At 37.3% G+C, this 19,951-nt stretch overlaps 1 pseudogene; it reads right to left on the bottom strand.

The window, feature by feature from the left end:
• Positions 1-2,628: 2,628 nt before the first annotated feature.
• Positions 2,629-19,951, bottom strand: part of LOC128657064 (gastrula zinc finger protein XlCGF26.1-like) — a 45,172-nt pseudogene continuing 27,849 nt past the window's right edge.

Raw genomic sequence — 19,951 nt, 5'->3', positions numbered from 1 at the left:
GACCAAAACTTTAGCCAAAGCGCTCTGCGCGCCACGATTGCAAACCCTGAATTTTTTGCCGCTAATCTAGCTAATTGCAAAGCGGCATCTAAAATAAAAGAGTTAGCCAACTTAAGTGCGTGAACTCTGTCCATAACCTCCTCATATGGAGTCTCTCTACTGAGCGACTTTTCTAGTTCCTCGAACCAGAACCACGCTGCTGTAGTGACAGGAACAATGCACAAAATGGGTTGTAGAGGGTAACCTTGCTGTACAAAAATCTTTTTAAGCAAACCCTCCAATTTTTTATCCATAGGATCTTTGAAAGCACAACTATCCTCGAAAGGAATAGTAGTGCGCTTGTTTAGAGTAGAAACTGCCCCCTCGACCTTAGGGACTGTCTGCCATAAGTCCTTTCTGGGGTCGACCATAGGAAATAATTTCTTAAATATAGGGGGGGGGGGGACAAAAGGTATGCCGGGCTTTTCCCACTCCTTATTCACTATGTCTGCCACCCGCTTGGGTAAAGGAAAAGCGTCGGGGTGCACCGGAACCTCTAGGAACTTGTCCATCTTGCATAATTTCTCTGGAATGACAAGTTGTCACAATCATCCAGAGTAGATAACACCTCCTTAAGCAGTGCGCGGAGATGTTCTAATTTAAATTTAAATGTCACAACATCAGGTTCAGCTTGTTGAGAAATTTTTCCTGAATCTGAAATTTCCCCATCTGACAAAACCTCCCTCATGGCCACTTCAGATTGGTGTGAGGGTATGACAGAACAATTATCATCAGCGCCCTCCTGCTCTTCAGTGTTTAAAACAGAGCAATCGCGCTTTCTCTGATATGTAGGCATTTTGGATAAAATATTTGCTATGGAGTTATCCATTACAGCCGTCAATTGTTGCATAGTAATAAGCATTGGCGCGCTAGAAGTACTAGGGGCCTCCTGCGTGGGCAAAACTGGTGTAGACACAGTAGGAGATGATGTAGTATCATGTTTACTCCCCTCATCTGAGGAATCATCTTGGGCAATTTCATTATCTGTGGCAGTACTGTCCTTACTTTGTTTGGACGCTATGGCACAATTATCACACAAATTTAAATGGGGAGACACATTGGCTTTCATACATATAGAACATAGCTTATCCGAAGGCACAGACATGTTAAACAGGCTTAAACTTGTCAATAAAGCACAAAAAACGTTTTAAAACAAAACCGTTACTGTCTCTTTAAATTTTAAACAGAAAACACTTTATTACTGAATATGTGAAAAAGTATGAAGGAATTGTTAAAAAATTACCAAAATTTCACCACAGTGTCTTAAAGCATTAAGAGTATTGCACACCAATTTTCAGAGCTTTTAACCCTTAAAAAAAAAATTTAACCCCTATACAGTCCCAGCTATAGCCTTTGCTGTGACCTAACCAAGCCCAGAGGGGAATACGATACCAAGTGACGCCTTCTAGAAACTTTTCCAGCTACTTTCAGATCCTCACACATGCATCTGCATGTCTTGCTCTCAAAAACAACTGCGCAGTAATGGCGCAAAAATGAGGCTCAGCCTACAACTGGGAAGGCCCTCCCTGACTGGAAAGGTGTCTAACATAGTGCCTGCCGTTAAAAAACGTTCCCCAAGTTTATAAATGTGAATTATCAGCATAAACATGTATAAAATGCCCAAATAAAGCAATCGATTTAGCCCATAAAAGTGTCTACCAGTTTTATAGCCCGTATTAAGCCCTTTATTCTGTTTGCTTGACTAAGAAAATGGCTTACCGGTCCCCATGAGGGGAAATGACAGCCTTCCAGCATTACATGGTCTTGTTAGAAATATGGCTAGTCATACCTTAAGCAGAAAAGTCTGCTAACTGTTTCCCCCAACTGAAGTTACTTCATCTCAACAGTCCTATGTGGAAACAGCAATCGATTTTAGTTACTGTCTGCTAAAATCATCTTCCTCTCACAAACAGAAATCTTCATCCTTTTCTGTTTCAGAGTAAATAGTACATACCAGCACTATTTTAAAATAACAAACACTTGATAGAAGAATAAAAAACTACATTTAAACACCAAAAAACTCTTAACCATCTCCGTGGAGATGTTGCCTGTGCAATGGCAAAGAGAATGACTGGGGTGGGCGGAGCCTAGGAGGGACTATATGGCCAGCTTTGCTGGGACTCTTTGCCTTTTCCTGTTGGGGAAGAGATATTTCCCACAAGTAAGGATGACGCCGTGGACCGGACACACCAATGTTGGAGAAACATGGATTAGTCTCTTTCTTTATTTGCTGAAGAATGTAATGCCATGAATGTAATGTCATAAGTATTTGTTAAAAATTATTTAAAAAAAGAAAATGAATGCATAGTACAAAATAGTTTTAATTCACATAATTTAACATTCTATATTACAATCTTTAAATGTTTAATGTCCTTTTCACCCCTATGCTGCTGAACCATTTCACACCCTGTGCTGAGCTGTTTCTGAGCTTTTAGATGCTGCTCACATTTAATCACTACTGAAAGTTATTTTCAAGTGAGACACCCACAAACTATATATTGTTTTTTTCCCAGCAGATTTAAACTATACTATTATTTTATGTATTATGTATGTATATTCCATGATGTGTGAGAAATCAAGAACAAAATGTGTGAACAAATGCATATCTTTATTAAAATTTTAATAAACATAGTTGTAAACAATACAATATGAGTTATTTCTGACCTGTATAGTCAAAACTTTTGTGGATCTATAATTGTATTAGGTAATCTTTCTAAAATAAGCAAAAATACATATTAATTCAGTGTTTGTTTATAGAAATTAATAACTGAAAATCGTAATTAAAAAATAAATATACTTTTGTTATATTTTAGGGTAGGAGCTAATCAGCAGCGGACTTAGAGCCCTAGTGCAAAATAGTTTTGGGACCCCCCCAAAGATAACTCAGTAGTAAGCCACAGTTATAATATACATGCTGCTCTGTATAAAGATTTTGAGGATATTTATATACAATTTGCACTTATAAAAGGCTCCTCTGCATTAGTATTCTGCAAACACCTATTTATAGACCGGCTACTATGATGCCACCGCCGCCACTCCTGAGGCTTATCCTAATCCAGATAAGGCTTTTGGAGGAACTACTGATATTAACACAGAGGCTCATCTTGAACAGCTACACACCTGGTCAATGTAACTTCCAGCTAGAAAAAAACCCTGACATCCCAGTGATCATCTGACAATAATTATTTCTACAGCATCTACATTTTAAAGAAGGATTTATTAACATATAAATAAGGGCCTTTGAGGATATTTCTACTGCTTTGATTTGCACATGAAACTCAAATAAATGCACATTTAATTTGTGCCATATCACTTGACTACTCAAACCTATATAGGGACCCCAGATACCCCTGTGGATGAAAAACACTCAGTACCACCTCATAACCACTTGAGATGCAGAAGGATCTTTAAACAGCGTCAAGAGCTTGTAGACCAGAGGACCAGAATCATCACCAGCCTTATAGACATTGTACGGATGATGACTTTGTCTCTGCACTTAAGAGGTTAAGCTCTGATTTCCTTTAATATACATTTTTTGATGTCTAATAAGATGTGATTTCTGAATAAAACATTTTCCACAGTGAGAACATGAAAATGCTTACTTTCATGTATGAATTTTTTGAAGCTTAATAAGATCCATTTTCCGAGTAAAACCTTTCCCACAGACAGAACATGAAAATGCTTTCTCTCCTGTATGTGTTTTCTGATGCATAATAAGATTTGCTTTAGAAGTAAAACATTTCCCACACTCAGAACACGAAAATGCTTTTTTCTCCTGTGTGAATTTTATGATGCTTAATAAGAGATGATTTCCGAGTAAACCATTTGCCACATTCAGAACATGAAAATGCATTCTCTCTTGTATGAGTTTTTTGATGATCGATAAGATTTGCTTTCCGATTAAAACATTTTCCACAGTCAGAACATGAAAATGCTTTTTCTCCTGTGTGAATTCTGTGATGCCTAATAAGATCAAATTTCTGCACAAACCATTTCCCACACTCAGAACATGAAAATGCTTTCTCTCCTGTGTGACTTCTGTGATGCTTCTTAAGAGATGATTTGTGCGTAAAACACTTCCCACATTCAGAACATGAAAATGGTTTCTCTCCTGTATGTACTTTTTGATGATCAACAAGATTTGATTTCCAAGTAAAACATTTCCCACAGTCAGAACATGAAAATGCTTTTTCTCCTGTGTGAATTTTCTGATGCTCAATAAGACTTCTTTTCCGAGTGAAACATTTCCCACATTCAGAACATGAAAATGCTTCATCTCCTGTATGAATTTTCAGATGATCAATAAGACCACGTTTCCGAGCAAAACATTTCCCACAGTTAGAACATGAAAATGCTTTCTCCAATGTATGAATTTTCTGATGATCAATAAGACTTTTTTTCTGAGTAAAAGATTTCCCACAGTTAGAACATGAAAATGCTTTTTCTCCTGTGTGAATTTTGTGATGCATAATAAGAGATGATTTCTGTGTAAAACATTTCCCACAGTCAGAACATGAAAATGCTTTTTCTCCTGTGTGAATTTTGAGATGCGTAATAAGAGTATATTTATGAGTAAAACATTTCCCACAATCAGAACATGGAAACGCTTTTTCTCCTGTGTGAATTTTGTGATGCTTAATAAGATTTGATTTCTGAGTAAACCATTTGCCACATTCAGAACATGAAAATGCATTCTCTCCTGTATGAATTTTTTGATGATCAATAAGACCACGTTTCCGAGCAAAACATTTCCCACAGTTAGAACATGAAAATGCTTTCTCCAATGTATGAATTTTCTGATGATCAATAGGACTTTTTTTCTGAGTAAAACATTTCCCACAGTTAGAACATGAAAATGCTTTTTCTCCTGTGTGAGTTTTGTGATGCTTAATAAGAGAGGATTTCTGAGTAAAACACTTCCCACATTCAGAACATGAAAATGTTTTCTCTCCAGTATGCATTTTTTGATGATCAACAAGATTTGTTTTCCAAGTAAAACATTTCCCACAGTCAGAACATACATTTCCCATGTGGCTACTTTGATTTTTAAAAAGACTGAAAGAAGCATTTGCAGTCTGACCATCAATAGAATTACTGCAGTTTGTGAATTCACCTGTTGATAGGAAATATGAGAGTAAAGTTATTTATTATTGGCATATTTTTTTTTCTTTTGAGAATAATTTAACTGTTTTGAATAATCATCTGCCACAAGGGTAAAAGACAGGTTATGACCCTAGGCCTTTTTTTCAATCTTCCATGCTAAGGTGTAAGGGAAGTTTACTGGACATTAGGGTCTATTTTTAAGAATGACTCTGCATTCTATATTTGTCAATCCCTAAAATAAATAGAAATTTATGTCATTATTTTTTATCTATTATTTTCTTTAAATGCATGTAGAGCTTTTAAAATTGTGTTCATAGATAATGTTAGTAATGCAATTATTTCAAATCCAAACCTATTCTTTATAGCTATTGCTTATGTGCGCTTTTTAGAATGTTGGCTTTATACCACGTCCTTTACCTGTAATAAAAATCAGATTTTCATTTAAAAATTAATGTATAATATTTAAAATAACTATGTAGTGAACATGAACAAATAAATATTTCTGGAATTAATTTATTAATTTTTTGGAATGCAATTAAAAAATCATGCTGTTAAAATGATGTTCACATAACATGTAATTAATAAAATCCGTCACAAAAGTATATTATAAATAAATTATAACTAGTTATGGAAAACAGATAACCAATATGTATTGTCCTACTTGAATGATTCAAAAGCAAGAACCAACAATACCCATAGGGGAATTTGGTGCAGACCCTTAACGAGCAAATAAAAAATTTGGTAAAAGAACATTCAAAGAGGGTACACTACCCCTCTTCACAAAGTAAGGGGATTCAGCAAGAGTATATAGTCTAAAATTATTTGTTTTACAGAAAATACCTCCAATACAAAATATGGGTGGTACCACCATGCCTTTTAGATAGATATATTACAAGCATACCATAGATAACGAAACACATACCAATATATCACTTTTAGTTCTCAAACAAACCTAAGCGTCCATATTTAAAGCCATTATAGAGCGTAATGTTGCAAAGTCCCACTTCAGGGAAATGCTATGAGAGAAAAGCATTCCAAGTAGAATATATGTAAATGCTTTCATGAGCCAAATTGTGTATAGTGAACATATCCCAATCACTATGCAGGTATAAACTGACCGCAGTTATCACTGCTCATAAAGTGCCAACTGCATATTCAGCTGAAATCCTTATCTTACCGTCCCAAGTAATGTGCTGCTGCCTTTACCATACCTCCGAACATTAAGAGAGAACTCCTCATCTGGTCCCAGGTGATTACAGCCTCAAACACATGGAGGGTCTGCCCCCTTAGAGACGCATGGCCAGCTGTTTACATCCAGCCGAAGCATCAGTGTAACAGGATATTCTTCTTATCCATACATGCCTGCTACTGCTCACTGTGTTCTAACATGCTTAAAGGACCAGTGAATACAGTAGATTTGCATAATCAACAAATGCATGATAAAAAGACAATGCAATAGCTTTTAGTCTAAACTTCAAAAGAGTAGTTTTTTTCTGCCAAATTTCAAAGCTATGTATATTTCCACTCCTCCTGTATCATTTGACAGCTATCAGCCAATCACAAATGCATATACGTATATATTCTATGAATTCTTGTACTTACTCAGTAGGAGCTGGCAACTCAAAAAGTGTAAATATAAAAAGACTGCACATTTTGTTAATGGAAGTAAATTGGAAAGTTGTTTAAAATTGCATGATTTATCTGAATCATTAAAGGTTAATGTTGACTTGAGTGTTCCATTAAGCAAATAAAGGTGATCACCCATAGTAATTTGCAATCCACAAATGATATCGCCAATGTGACGTGCATTTCACTACATCACAGTATCCATACTGGAGCTTTATCAGAGCTAATACTAGAAAGTTCATCCTCATTATTTAAACCCTTTTCCTCTTCCTGCAATTTCCAATGTTCTGCCATTTAAAGTGAAAGTACATATCCAAAAGGAGGCTTACACAAAGTTTACAAATGTTAAATATTATTTTATTCAGACATTGTGGAGCTTACTTTTTCATCATATTATCAAGACAGGCAATTGCCCATATCTAAATAGATACACCAAAATCATGAAAGAACGCGCATGGTTCAACTTGTCATTTAAGCTTACAAGATCTAGTTACCGAATTAAATGCCTATCTAGCCTCTTTTTGTAAGGCACCCGTCCATACTGTTCCCTTTTTAATCTTAGGGTCTCTAGTAACAATTGCTAATATTACCAAACAGACAGTAATTTGCCCGTATCTAACTGCATGGCAGAATTATAAGAAACATGCATAATCCAGCTTATCATTTAGACCTAAAGAAGACCTAGTTCTTAAGTTAAATATCTATCTTGCTTCTTTTTGTAGCAGACATTACCCCCCTTATTATTAGGGTCTCCAGTATCAATTGCTGCAAATTTTAAAGAGACAGTTTCACTATGATAAAAGGTAGTCTAACCATATTAGTGTCCCTTTTATGTTTAATGTCATCCCTATGTTCTTGAATCCTATATTACATGCAAAATTTGTTTCTTCCTACATAGACGCAAGGTCAGGAACAGTGCAACAAGTATACTACCCCTATAGAATTACAATTAAAAAAGTGTCATATCATTTCTCAATGCTCTAACAACCATTCTTTGTGTAGGTGGTCAGGGTTGGGTCTCTCTGTAGATCTTCAAGGCAGTATCAGTTCTTCTTATATACCCAACTATATCGCACTCCGCCAGAAAAAATTCCAGGACCCGGCGGCAGCTAAAAAGACTGTTCTAGATCATTTTTCTCAGTCACGTAAGGTGTCCAATCCCGAGAGGAAGGATGTCAGTGAAAGCCTTGCTGAACAAATTTCCCAGCTCGAGTTAAAGTTAGCAGATGTAGAGGACAGAGCCAGAAGGAACAATGTTCGGTTTAGAGGTATCCCAGAGACGGTCACCACGCTCTTCTAGGCCCCTTGGAGGGAAATATCCACGCCATGGAAAGGGCCCACAGGGCTCTTAGACCATGATCAGTGTCATCCGACAGACCAAGAGATGTAGTGGTATGTTTTCATCACTTTACCTTTAAAAATCGCTTAATGCAGGTGGCCTACAGTAAACCCACTCTTCCTGACACCTTGAGACATACAGCTCCTTCCGGACCTCTCCTCCCACACTCTTCAGCAACGGAAGCTCTTCGCCCCAATCACTTCCCAACTTAGGAAGGCTGGCATTAAGTACAGATGGGGTTTCCCCACTAAACTTATTGTGACAAGGGACAACCAGACTCACATAGTGCCCTCCCCCTCCATGGGGGGGTACTCTCCTTGCTAATTGGGGACTCCAAGCTGCCCCGGAAAATCAAGAAGGAGCCCGCTCCAGGTTGTGGGTTTCGGCCCCGGAGTGGTCTATCAAGGAACAAAGGCCGAAGCGCCCAAAACCTAACCCCCCGACCACATTCAGAGGCCCCAACCCTCACCCACCTGAAGTTGTGTAGATACCATTTTTTGTTGGTTACATGTTAAAATACCGTTAGATTGCTTGTCTGATGTTATGTAACAGTCTTAGTTAGAGTTTATACATTCTCTAGTTTATTGTATTTCATAATTTTTTCTGTGTAAAGAGAGCGGGGCTGTTCACACTGACCCCACCGTTGTTTAGGTTGTGTTAGCACCCCCCCCCCCCAACATTTGGTGCCCATTCTAGGGCCCTTCATAAGCGGACTATTTTCGCCTGCTTTTCCCCCTTTTCCTCCCATATCCCTCTGCCCAGTCCCTAATCCCTCCTATACTCCCCCCGCAAAAGAGCGGTAAATGGCCTCCCCCAGGTTCCTGACCCATAACGTCAGAGGTCTGAATACTGTAGGTAAGAGAAGCCTCCTACTTAGATCCCTATGCCATCATGGGGCTGATGTGGCTTTCCTGCAAGAGACTCATCTCCTGGTTGACTCCCCCCCTATACATACTGGTAGAGACTTCCCAGTTTTTGAGGCTGCCTCCTTTACTAAGAAAGCTAGGGGAGTGGCTATCCTCGTCCACAAGAGGGTGGCTTATGAGCCCCTTCTCGTGCTCAGAGACCCTCAGGCTAGATACCTCATTCTTGTATGCAATTTTGATCATGTCACATACGCCCTAGTTTCAATTTACCTCCCGAACTCGTTACAACCAAGGTATTTAAGGAAAATCCTTTTACAAGTAGATAAGGTCAAACAGGGAAATGTGATCCTGGCAGGTGATTTGAATATGGTGTGGGACGGGAAGCTAGATAGGAAATTGAGATTGCCCAAGAGAAGCTCTAATAACCACGACCCGATTAGTCGCGGATTTAGAGTGCTCATGACCCAGTTTAACTATTTTGATGTTTGGAGGTCCCCCAAGGATAATGGAAAATACAACCATACTCAGAGGATACAGCTGTTCTCACCCATGTTAAATTGTACCTGCTGAGACCTAATTCACATTCTCAGTTGAAAAGACTGTTGGCTCAGATAAACAGCACATGAGAAGCAAGATCTCAGCTAAACAAATTATGTCCAAATCCTCATCCTTAAAATACACAGATCATATTAAAGACATCTATGTGTATATATATTTATATATACTGTGTGTATATATATATATATATATATATATATATATATGTGTGTGTGTGTGTGTATGTATGTATGTATGTATAGATATGAAACAGTAACATATTAGATACATATTTGCTGAGGTTAATGAATAAGCTGTATGGTAGCTGTATGGTAGACATATAAATGTTGTTTCAAAATGGTAACTTTTTTTTTTTATCTTACAGACAGCAAGATGTCCTATGAATATTAATCATAAACACAGATATATAGGGATATTTCCTATTTTAACATAGAAATTGATAAAATACTGATGTTTCATATTAAAATAATCAGGATGAATAGTATGACATGGTCCAATACACATGGAATATGTGACTTATTAATACTATATTATGTTGAATATAAACAATATAAGGAGATATTTGAATGTAGCAAAAATGAATGGTAAGACTATATTGCTGGTTGTCTGCTACCTAGGGGATTGGAATTGGTATGACAGCCAAATAAATTGTCTATTAGAACACATGCAGATCCAAATAGCCAATCAAATGCTCAAATCCGTTAAGGACGGACCAGGGACAAGCTCCAAGGGCCAATCCAAGACAAGCACCGTGGTCGTAACCAAAAACAGATCACCAATGAATAGATATAAGAAAAGCTGAATGCAAGGAGAAAGGACAGTCTTTTTTTTGTCTGCTTACACTGGTGATTGAATAACTGGCTGCCATACTTGGGGACACAATCACTTTAAGTAAAAAGCTAAGACTAAATTCTTGATCTATGCAATAACCTTTCTCCATATGAGGTGATCTGAAAATACATGAAAAAGATTGGAATACTAAGTTGGCTCATGTTTGTAATGTATGACTGTTTTTTATCTTAAATATTTTAGGCAAAGGTATTCTAAGACTATACTCAAATTGCAGTTAGTAATTTTAAAAGGGTACTTTGTATTTTAGCTTGCATTCATAGTCCTGTATAGTTTTAAGCTTGTCTTTTGTATGTTAAGTCATTTATCTTTGCAAATATATATATATATATATATATATATATATATATATATATATATATATATATTAGAATTTGTCTAAATTGTAAATGATTAAGAATTTATTTTAGCTTAGATAAATTGGCATAGGAGTTGGTTGTTTGTTCAAATAATATATACAATTTCTGATGTTTTAAATTGTAGTTATATAGGATTAGTTGGGGCTAAATAGTTTAAGCATATAATTCTGGAGGTTAACAAATCCTAACCTTGGCATCTCATTGTGATATTTAAATGCAAATCTGATTTGGGAGATTATTGTGAATAAGGTAATTTTTATGATCTTTGCATAGCATATTATAACAGTTTAAACATGTATAGTTTGATTCATATCTGGTTTTCTATAAATATAATCCAATGTGTCTATAAATTTTAACTAATATAAAGAATTTACATTAATTTTATTTTTTTGTATATGCATTTTTATTGGGGGTTTATTTTAAAGAATAATTATTAAATATATTGTATTATAACCCAGCCATATACTGACAGTCCTAAACGCACAGTAGCTGACCATTTTAATAGCAAGTTCCAGATAGACAGAGATGGTTCAGATCAGGATTCTAGAGACTCTCAGTTTTCTTGCATAGGTCAAGCAGATTTTGAATCCAAGTCAGCTCATAAACCTGCGGGATGAGGCTTATCTGTGATGGAATCTTTAAAAGAATTATCTGCCAAAATGGACATTCATTATTTTTCTCTTAAAAGTGAAATTTGGAATTCTGCTGCTAAGCTTGAAAGAGACCTCAATGTTCTTGGAGAAAGGACAAGCACCATTGAGAAAAAGCAAGAGGATCTTGCAATTGATCTCGCCAATTTATTATTGTATGCTTAGACATTAGCTGAAAACATCTCCGATATGGAAACAAAATTGACGGACCTGGAAGATAGGTAATGCCAAAACAATATTAGAATTAGAGGGATTTCAGAAGAAGTGTCTGCTGCAGATCTACCTTCACATCTCCTAGGTCTATTCAAAGCTTTACTAGGGTCCTTTCAGGATATAGAGCTGTTAATTGATAGAGCCCACAGGGCTTTGAGACCAAGATCAGCACCTGCAGATGCACCAAAAGACATAATAATTAGGTTGCATTACTACACATTTAAAGAACGCATCCTGGGAGCAGCCTTCACTGCTAAAGAACTTCCCGAGGTATACAAGGATATACAAGTTTTTCCAGACCTTTCTTCACATACGTTGTCTAAAAGAAGATCGTACATGCCTATTACTCAAAGTTTGAGGAAAAATGGAGTTAAATACAGATGGGGATTTCCTGTTAAGTTGTTTTTCCAATATGATGGTAAAGTGTATACCATCACCAGCTTAAAAGCTGGTCTGAAACTGCTGGAATCGTTAGGCCTACACAAAGCTCCTTCTAATAATGCAACTTTAGCCAGTGAAACGACAGGTCTGAGAGTAGCAGCTTCTGAATGGCAGCCTTTACCTGAAAAGAGCTACTACTAATCCCAAAAGAAGAGGCTCCCCACAGTTACAGAGGGATAACAGCAATGGGCCTAACGTTTGTGTGTCAGATGTCCATATAAAAGTATAGTAATTTCTGGCCTCAATCTGTGACTCTTTTCGAACAGTGACACATAGCCAGATAATATGCTCACTTGTTTATTAGGCTCTAGTTAGTACCATGTTTATTATGTTTAAAGTAATTTAGTTTTTTTTTCCTTCCCTAGGATAATGGACATTCTATTTTAGTGCAAAGACTGCAAGAAGCTCCGAAAATAAGTTAACCACATAGTAGATTTATTTTTGATTATAATGGCACAGTATTCACATGAGATAATAAATGCAAACACAAGGTGCGGTGATTTTGAAAAGTAAAATATAATTGAATTCTATGTTCTTACAAAGATGTCAAGACATTAGGGAAAGGATTTATTTGATAAGTAAATAAGTAGCTGTTTATTTCTTTTAGAGGTAGCGTAATCTGAAAATTATAGTTTTGACATCTCAAGGTGCTCCCCTATGCAAATTCCCCCTATTTATCTTATTAGTCTAATCTTCTGTCAGACGACGATTCTGCTAAGGTCCAAATTAGAGTACAATTTCCACATTTTTTTTTTTTTTTTTATTTAAATCCTCCTCTCCCCCATTATTATTACTCTCACTATATATTACACAATTATAATTTATATTTTATTATTAGTATCAGTTAGGCCCAGTTAGATTGCTGGGTAAATTTCCTAGCGGCTCATGCCCGCTGAATTTAATATTTCATTTCCTAGAGGTATTCCGAGGTTTCATTTGTCTCGTTATTTAGGAACTTAAAGGGACAGTTCACCCAAAAGATGTTTTATTTTTAATTCAAAGTACGTGATTAGTTAACTATGACAGTCAGAAACAATAAATACAAATGTTTACCTTCAAAAATATTTTTTTTAAAAATAAACTGAATTTCAACAGGCTAGTCTATACCCTTTCTTGCTGTTTTAATATGTACGTTTAGCCCTAAGTTGCCTTGCTGTTGTGACCCGCCCTCAAAATGATGTCACCCAGCAGTGTGAACACAGACGAGCACTGAATAAAAGCGCGTCAGTGTTCTTCTTTGCATAGTAATTTTGCTTGTGCCCAGAATTTTGCGCAGTCTCAGAAGGCACCCCCCTGCACTTCAGTATCATCTTTATTCTGAAGGTAAGATGATCACTGTTAGTAATGTGTATTGAAACGGTCAGCAGTGTATTGGGAATTACGGGTATAAGTGTATAGTAAATTACGATGAGCAGTGTATAGTAAATTACTGTCAGCAGCAGTGTATAGTGAATTACTGCCAGCAGCAGTGTATAGTGAATTACTGCCAGCAGCAGTGTATAGTGAATTACTGCCAGCAGCAGTGTATAGTGAATTACTGCCAGCAGCAGTGTATAGTGAATTACTGTCAGCAGATGTGTATAGTGAATTACTGTCAGCAGCAGTGTATTGGGAATTACTGTCAGCAGCAGTGTATAGTGAATTACTGTCAGCAGATGTGTATAGTGAATTACTGTCAGCAGCAGTGTATAGTGAATTACTGTCAGCAGCAGTGTATAGTGAATTACTGTCAGCAGATGTGTATAGTGAATTACTGTCAGCAGATGTGTATAGTGAATTACTGTCAGCAGCAGTGTATTGGGAATTACTGTCAGCAGCAGTGTATTGGGAATTACTGTCAGCAGCAGTGTATTGGGAATTACTGTCAGCAGCAGTGTATTGGGAATTACTGTCAGCAGCAGTGTATAGTGAATTACTGTCAGCAGCAGTGTATAGTGAATTACTGTCAGCAGCAGTGTATAATGAATTACTGTCAGCAGCAGTGTATAATGAATTACTGTCAGCAGCAGTGTATAGTGAATTACTGTCAGCAGATGTGTATAGTGAATTACTGTCAGCAGCAGTGTATTGGGAATTACTGTCAGCAGCAGTGTATTGGGAATTACTGTCAGCAGCAGTGTATTGGGAATTACTGTCAGCAGCAGTGTATAGTGAATTACTGTCAGCAGCAGTGTATAGTGAATTACTGTCAGCAGCAGTGTATAATGAATTACTGTCAGCAGCAGTGTATAGTGAATTACTGTCAGCAGCAGTGTATAGTGAATTACTGTCAGCAGCAGTGTATTGGGAATTACCGACACAGCATGCAGGTTTTCTCTCATAGCCCCCACGTAACGCTACTTATGCCCAACCTGGAGAGCTGTTGCTTATACATGGTGTACTTTTATTGTTGATACTTAGACTAGCGGTGACTTAGATAGAGATAGATATTGTCAGAAAACCATCAATAAAACAAAAAACCCTTACATATTCCTTCTTAGTAATGTGAAACATACGGTCAGCAGTTTATTGTGAATGTCATACACAGCTTGCAAGTTATTTTATCTCACAGCCCTCAAGTAACGCATAAAGCCCTCTGAGATGAATGCTGTGCTTTATTGAGGTGGAATGTACTTATGACATGCAGGTCAGTGTCAAGAGTTTATGTGCAAAGCAATGAGCAATTCCGGAGCAGCATACAGGAACGATTGCTGGAGATTTATGCATTTGTGTTTTGCACCCCTTGGAAACTCTGTTCACTTAATAAGAACACTTTCTTTTAATACGGCATTGCAATGCCTGGTCAGTGTAAGAAAGTGCATGCATTTATTGTGTGACAGGAACTTGCAAGGGACACAATCGTTATTGTTCTGCAAAGTGACTCTCTGTGCTTTATGCTGCTCTGATATAAGTTACATTGCACATCCTCTTTGATAGATGACACAGACCTGGCCATAAGTACATTTCACAGGGTCCTGAAACACTGTACTAAAAACCTCTGCAGATGGCTATGTGGGCAACATGTAAGCTCTGAAGGCAGAAGGAGGCTTTGCTGTCACCTACACACACAAATACATACTTATACAAACACATACACACACACACATATACATACACACAAATACATACATATACAAACACATACATATACAAACACATACACACACACACATATACATACACACAAATACATACATATACAAACACATACATATACACACATACATACATATACAAACACATACATATACACACATACATACATATACAAACACATACACACACACACATACACACACACATATACACACATACATACATATACAAACACATACACACACACATGCATACATACATATACAAACACTCACACACACATACATACACACACATACAAACACACACACACACACACACAAATACAAACACACACAAATACAAATACATACAAACACACAAATACATACAAACACACACATGCCCTATATTATGTTTAATTAAAAAAACAAAACAAAAAAAAAACAATATTTTCAAAGTATATTTATAATCTCATCATAGCTATGTAATGAAATTGAAATATTTGTTATACTTATGTTTTATATACTGCACAGTTAGAAGGTGACCATTCTGCTATTTGTATGGTAATACAAATTATACACCAATGGCTAATATTCAAATCAGGATTATTATAGTCCCATCCCTAATAAATAAATTGTGCATTATTGGACAGGGGTTAATAATAGAATAATGCCAAATACTGTGAAAAATATACTAATATAATGTTAATTTATTTATTATCATTTCAATGGCAATGGATGATAATAGAAGCAGGATAATTGTTGTAACAAATATATAAAATGTGCATTGCTGGTGCACATAACAGAATCAGGCTTATTATTGTGCTGTGTCTCATAAATAAAATGGAATTTTTAGGCTAATGTGTAGTGTGCATTGTAGAATACTTGTCGTCTTTTCACCCTTTGTCTATGTCCCTACTGTTTCAGTTCACACACTGCTTTCCTATTGTGTAGTGTTGAATCAATTCAATCAACATTTGACAAAGCCAAACTTTGTGTCTGGTTACAAAAATGTCTATTCACCTTAGGCCCTAACATGTCTGGACTTCAGAATATTGTGTCTCTATACTTATAGGTGATGTTTTATAAATGGGCATGACTGGATATTGGCTACTGATACAATCAAGCAACTTACTGTCCCTGCTGTAATCAATAAAAATGGGCCTTACTGTGAAATAGCTAATAATGCAATGGCTTGTTACTAATAAATAATAAATAATATGGGCCTTACTTGGAAATAGCTAATAATGCAATGGCTACTTGCTGTCCCTTCTGTAATAAATAAAATGTGCCTTACTTGGAAATAGCTGATATTGCAATGGCTTGTTATTGTCCCTTCTTAATTCATAACAACTTTATAGTACCAATAGAAGCCACTTGATTACTGTTTACTGTGCAACATAACAATGTATAATAGCATATTAGTCTGAGTAAATGCAAAGTAGTAATGATAAACACCATATGATAGATGCGACAAGCAACCAGCTTACAAGCTTGAATGAGAGTAAAAATAACTCTCTCAGAAAACCCTCTCTTGGCTAAGCGTTCAATCTTCACGCAGTCAGCCTCAGAGAATCTAGACATGGAGGATATTATGACATCCCCACTAGATCCGCAAACCATATCCTTTGCGGCCAAGACGGAGATATCAGTAGAACTACACGAGGAAGTAGTTGTAACAGCTAGAAAAGATAAATTAGAATGAACCTCCAAGGCACCGCTAATGCATATTTTAGCTCCACCTGAGGATCCCTGTATCTCGACCCATACCTGGGTAGCTTGATATTGAGACGTCATAAGATCTTCCTCTTGCAAATTTCTGCAAACACTCGGGATGGAGAGACCATTCCCCCGGATGAAAGGATTTTCTGCTGAGGAAATCCGTTTCCCAGTTGTCCACACCCAGGATGTGGATCGCTGACAGCGAACAAACGTGGGTCTCTGCCCACTCCAGAATTCGAGATACTTCCCTCATAGCTATTGAGCTTCTCATTCCCCACTGATGGTTGATGTAAGCCACCAAGGTTATATTGTCTGATTGGAATCTGATAAACTGGGACGAACCCGGCAGAGGCCAAGCCTTCAGAGCATTGCATAATGCCCGAAGATCCAAAATGAGATAAGGAGGGAGTCCATAGGCCCTGTGCTTTCCTGGCACCCCAAAGCTCCCCATCCTGACAGACTCGCAATCGTAGTCACAATCACCCAGGATGGTCTTAAGACGGACATCCCCCGGGACAAGTGATCCGGACAAAACCACCAAGAGAGCAATTCTCTCAATCGGTTGTCCAGAGAAATCTGTTGAGACTGATCCTAATGATCGCCGTTTCACTGCTTCAGCATGTGCAGTTGTAACAGTCTGAGGTGAAACCTGGCAAGGGAAATGATGTCCATGATTTTCACCATGAGACCAAACACCTCCATACACCGAGCCACAGATGGCCTTAAGGAGGTCTGGAGGGCAAGATGTTAAAGTTAGCCTGCAACGTCTCTGGTCTGTTAGAAATATTCTCATGTCTATGGAGTCCATTATAGTACCCGAGAATTCTACCCTGGTACTTGATACAAGAGAACTCTCTCTAGAGTTATCTTCCGTCTATGAGATTGAAGAAGACATAGGAGAGATTCTGAATAATCCACTCTTCAAAACATTTCTTGGAACCGTAGCTAGACCAAACAGAAATGCAATAAACTGGAAGTGCTGGTCTAGGAACGCAAACCTTAGGAACTGGAAGTGGTCCTTGAGGATTGGTAAATGAAGGGAGCATCATTCAGATCTATCGTGGTCATGAACTGCCCTTTTCGAACGAGGGGAAAAATGGACCTTATTGTCTCCATCTTGAACGAGGAGACATTTAAAAAACTAGTTTAAAGGACCACTGTAAGTTCAATATATTTTTTTAACCTTTATAAACATATTTGTCATAGGATGACTTTATGAATGTCCTACCTGATCGCTGCAATTCTATTTCTAAAACATTTATGTTTTCCTAGCCAATCCGGTGTGCAAACTACAGTTTGAAGATGGCTGCCGAATTGCGAGATTGCGCAACGTCATCCACAACATCACTCCCTTCCAGACCTGCTCCGACACAGAGCGTTATTCCCTATGATGTGCTGGAAATTGCAGCGTCATTAAGACACAATGCGCAAATGCTATTTGGCCCATTTTTGTGCGCATACGATTGTGTAGAAATTAGTATTTTAACAACAAGCAAAAGCGGTTAAAACAATTGGTTGATTGTTATATACCTGTAGGGGCTAAAATAGTGGGCTGGATTAGATGACGTTATAGACGAAAAACAGAATTTATGCTTACCTGATAAATTTCTTTCTCTTGTCATGTATCGAGTCCACGGATTCATCCATACTTGTGGGATATTCTCCTTCCTTACAGGAAATGGCAAAGAGAGCACCCACAGCAGAGCTGTCTATATAGCTCCTCCCTTAGCTCCACCCCCCAGTTATTCGACCGAAGGCTAGGAAGAAAAAGGAGAAACTATAGGGTGCAGAGGTGACTGAAGTTTTTTAAATAAAAATATACTACCTGTCTTAAATAAACAGGGCGGGCCGTGGACTCGATACATCACAAGAGAAAGAAATTTATCAGGTAAGCATAAATTCTGTTTTCTCTTGTAAGATGTATCGAGTCCACGGATTCATCCATACTTGTGGGATACCAATACCAAAGCTTTAGGAAACGGATGAAGGGAGGAACAAGACAGGTACCTTAAACGGAAGGCACCACTGCTTGTAGAACCTTTCTCCCAAAAATAGCCTCCGAAGAAGCAAAAGTATCAAATTTGTAAAATTTAGAAAAAGTATGAAGCGAAGACCAAGTCGCCGCCTTACAAATCTGTTCAGAAGCCTAATTTTTAAAAGCCCATGTGGAAGCCACTGATCTAGTAGAATGAGCAGTTATCCTTTCAGGAGGCTGCTGGCCAGCAGTCTCATAAGCCAAACGGATGATGCTTTTCAGCCAAAAAGAAAGAGAGAGGTAGCCGTAGCCTTTTGACCTCTCCGCTTACCAGAGTAAACAACAAACAATGAAGATGTTTGACGGAAATCTTTAGTTGCTTGTAAGTAGAATTTAAAGCACGAACCACATCAAGATTGTGCAAAAGACGTTCCTTCTTTGAAGAAGGATTAGGACACAGCGAAGGAACAACAATTTCTTGATTGATATTCCTATTAGAAACAACCTTAGGAAGGAATCCAGGTTTGGTACGCAAAACACCTTATCTGCATGGAAAACAAGATAAGGGGAGTCACACTGCAAAGCAGATAACTCAGAAACTCTTCGAGTCGAAGAGATAGCTACTAAAATCAGAACTTTCCAAGATAGAAGCTTAATATCTATGGAATGCATAGGTTCAAATAGAACCCCTTGAAGAACTTTAAGAACTAAGTTTAGGCTCCATGGCAGAGTGTAACAATCAACTCACTTGTAATTGTAACAACCAAGATATCATGTAAAATTGAGGATGTGTTACAAGAGTTGAGGATGACAGTACACTACAGGGAGTGCAGAATTATTAGGCAAGTTGTATTTTTGAGGATTAATTTTATTATTGAACAACAACCATGTTCTCAATGAACCCAAAAAAACTCATTAATATCAAAGCTGAATAGTTTTGGAAGTAGTTTTTAGTTTGTTTTTAGTTATAGCTATTTTAGGGGGATATCTGTGTGTGCAGGTGACTATTACTGTGCATAATTATTAGGCAACTTAACAAAAAACAAATATATAACCATTTCAATTATTTATTTTTACCAGTGAAACCAATATAACATCTCAACATTCACAAATATACATTTCTGACATTCAAAAACAAAACAAAAACAAATCAGT

Source organism: Bombina bombina, chromosome 4 (assembly GCF_027579735.1).
Source record: "Bombina bombina isolate aBomBom1 chromosome 4, aBomBom1.pri, whole genome shotgun sequence".
NCBI lineage: Eukaryota > Metazoa > Chordata > Amphibia > Anura > Bombinatoridae > Bombina > Bombina bombina.
The sequence above is the reverse complement of the archived record's forward strand: the minus strand, read 5'-3'. Positions and strand labels throughout refer to the sequence as shown.